The following is a 3,878-nucleotide window of genomic DNA, read 5'->3' as shown; positions in this document are numbered from 1 at the left end:
CCTATGAGGACAGCTTTCTCCCACTTTTTACTAAATCCCCTCCCTGGTTTAGAGGTGGAGTCTGGAATACAAACAGTGGCAAAGAGGGTGTATTGCAGCTCCAGCAGTCATGTGTCACTTTCCCAGGCGCTTAGAGATATGGCGGGGAAGAAGCTTCAGGCAATACTAGGACATAGATCACGCTGCAACCTTAAAGGTTCTGAAAAAAATCAGAAATATTTTTTTGCATAACTGAATCTTATATGAAGCACGCTATTCCACAAATCAATTCAAAACTAATATGAACAAAAGGAGAGTCTCCCTATTCTTAATAAACATATCCAATAGAAATGAAATTCTAAGGGAATAGTAAGAAACAGATGCTTCCTGATGCCATAACAAATTTGTTGTGAAGAAAAAAATTATATCCCACATCCCAGGACCATTAAACATACACTGAATATGCCTCAGATAAAAGCTTTGATAATGGGCCTCAGAGACCTGCCCCCCCCCAGGGGGGGCTGCATTCTTGTGCTCACAGAGTGTAGGAGATGTCCAACATGCTTACACTGGAGATACTGAGACATTGCTTGTATAACCTATTTTGTGACACTGTCTGCTACAGAAACCTAGCTTAAAAATACAAATTTGCACCATGGACTGAGACGTTCTTTTCATCGAAAGGAAATAATTAGTTTTTGCCTACTCAGGGACAAGAGGGAGGAAGGCTTCTGCTGAATGAGTCATGTCCCCCCAAAAGACATGCTCAATTTCCTCACCCCTGCTTATGTAGATGTGAACTCATTTGTAAATAGGTTCTTTGGAAATCCTATTAAGATGAGGTCAAACTGAATCAGGGTCAGCCTTAATGCAACATGACTGGAATCCATATAATCATAGGAAATTTGGACACAGTCAGAAGAAGGAGACAGAAGGGGTAGATAGAAGACCACGTGGCAGAGGCAGAGATTTGGTTATGGATTGGCACAATCACCCCGGGGTGAATCCTTTCTGCATCTCTAAAGGCCTAGGCTGAGCTGCAAGTGCTGAGATGAGGTATGCCGAGCTGCTTGGGCTGTGCTACCTTGCACTCTCTCATTTAAGCACCAACCAATTAAGTCAAATGTCATTCATTGCAGCAGGCACACCTCCTAGCTGACTGCAGATGCAATCAGCAACAGATGAGGTTTACGAACCATTGGCTCATGTCCACGGCAACAGAACTAGGTGCCTTCACTTGGCCAAGTTGACAACTGAATCTAACTGCCACAGTTGTGGTACTTGTGTTTCTTCTCATGTGACAGCTCTGTGTTTGAGGTTAATGAGGAGGGCCATTAGAGTTTGAAATATCAAGGATAAGAGAAGGTGAGAAATAGAATCTAAGAGGTTGAGTCTTTCAAGACCATCCGGGATTTTCTAGTCTGGCAGATACATTATTTTGTGAAACAATAAATGATTGGATCTGACCAATTCCTGTCAGCAAACAACATCTCAGGTAGTGCCATAAAATGAAATAATCTGGCTGTGCCACTGGCAATTATCCTGCTTGCTATTTATTTCATCTTGTTCCAGTTGTGTGCATGCCCTCAATTTAGAAATCAGAAGGAACTTAATGTCCACCATTAGGTAATGTTTCTCATATAACACCATATTGTTTCTTTATTATCATCATAATTTATCTTAACAGTTTAGTTAGATGAATTTTGACAATTGTATACACTGATGAAACTTCTGCAAAACACATGATACAGACATACTTTCACCATACCAGAAAGTCTTCTTGTGCCCTAAACCTTTTTCCCTCCCAATATGTAACCATTATTCTGAGTTCTATCATAGACTAGGCTTGGATTGTTCTTCAACTTCATATACATTGAATTGTAAATAATGTACTCTTCCGTGTCTTAAATTCAACCATATGTTTCATGTATCTGCAGTCTATTTCTTTCTTATTGCTAAGTAATATTCAGTTATATGAATATACCACAATTTAGTTATTCATGCTTCAGGTTATTTTCAGATGTTCTGACTAAGACTGTTATAAATATTTTTGCACCATTCATTTTGTGAACCTGTTGTTTTTTGGAGGGGTGGGGGTGGGGGTAGGGGGGTGCTGCATGGTCCAGAAATCAAACCTGGGTCTCCTGCATGGAAGGTGAGATTTCTACCACTGAACCACCCGTGCACTCTTGAACACGTTTTAATATTACTTTTGCAAATAGCTTGGAGTGGAATTATTTGGTCAGATGCATCCAGGCCTTTATAAGAAACTATCAAGAATTTGCCGCAGTAAATTTTCCCTTTCGTACTCCCTCAAATATGAATGAGAGTTATGGATACTTCACACCCTTGCCAATGTTTGAGGATGTCAGAATTTTTTATTTCAGTAATCTAATGGTTAGGAAATGTTATCTTATTGTGGTTTTAATTTGCACTCCCCTGATAAGTAGCATTGACCAACATTTCATTTGCTTCACAGAAAATATATCTTTTGTGAAGTGCCTGTTTGAATTTTTTAACATTTTAAGTAAGTTCTTCATCTATTTATTATTGAATAATAGACAAAAATGAGTTTTTCTATTCTCTCCTTTCTCTATATTTGTGTGTGTATATATATATATCCCAATTATCATTTGCCTATTCATTTTCTAATAGTACCTCTGATAATCAAATTTATTTAATGAAAATGAAGTCTGTTTTTTAATAGCTAGTGACGTTGGTATCTCTTCTAAGAAATCTTTGCCTAACTCCAAAGTTAGTATAATAAATTATATTTTAATCAGGCTTATAATTCTAGCTTTTATGTTTACATCTATAACACAATGTAAATTAATTTTTTTTATATATGGTGGCAGTCAAGTTATTTTTCCTTGTGAATATAAAGTTGTTCCTGCACAATTTGTAAGACTTTCCATTTCCCATTGTACTGATTGACTCTTTGGTCAAAATCAATTGGGTATATAGTTGTTGGTCTATTTCCAACTGTCTGTTTTGTTGTATTGTCTGTACTTATGTCAATACCACACAGTCTTTATCTTTATAGTAAGTCTTGGGTTAAAGAATGTAAGTCCTCCAACTTCGTTTTTCATTTTCAAATTGTTTTGGCAATCCCAGATCCATTTCACATCCATATGCATTTTAAAATACACTTCTCAAAAACTGTTTCCACAAACCCACTGAGGTCTCCTCTGATTTTTCAAACACATCCCTGCATCCACCTTTGGTTTTGTGATGATGGAGATCTGTTCTGTCTCAAACTTCCGAACTTCAGGAGAGTAACAAGGTAGCGCAAGTGAAAGGAAACTAGTAATTTTACTGCTAATGTCCTATACCTGGAGGCAACTATCATTTTAGTAAAAGAAGAAGTAAAAGGCCAGCTCAGGGCTTGGACATATTAATGGCATTTGCATATAGTGCTCCATTTCAAGTCATGTAAACTTAGGAGCCCATAGAAATCTATATTTATTATTTAAAAATTTCTGACTCAATAATTGTGCATTTAAATAACTTCTAATCCCCTAATAAAAAATGTGCCATTGGGTCATTGTTTTAATTAGCAGCAAGGGAAAATCAAATTTTTACTATATATGGATATAGCCTAGAGTTGGCATTTATATTGGGCTCTCTATTTTCAAAGCACTTCAAGCTCACTACTTGGTCACTCCACCTAGTGTCACTGAGCTGAAACTCTCTCAAGTTTCTCTCACTTGCTATATCCAAGATATTCCTGGAAACAGGTAGGCTCCATGCCTCCTATTCTCCTAGATCCTCCCTCTGCTCATGACCTCTCTATAGCTCAAATCCCAGTTCTTTTTGCTTGCTGAGAACAAACTGAAACCTCCATCCCTTGGTGATGCCCCTCCCAACACACCACCCATGAACAGGCTCATGTGTTGCAA

This window comes from Tamandua tetradactyla, chromosome 8, assembly GCF_023851605.1.
Source record: "Tamandua tetradactyla isolate mTamTet1 chromosome 8, mTamTet1.pri, whole genome shotgun sequence".
NCBI classification, from domain to species: Eukaryota; Metazoa; Chordata; class Mammalia; order Pilosa; family Myrmecophagidae; genus Tamandua; species Tamandua tetradactyla.
The sequence above is the reverse complement of the archived record's forward strand: the minus strand, read 5'-3'. Positions refer to the sequence as shown.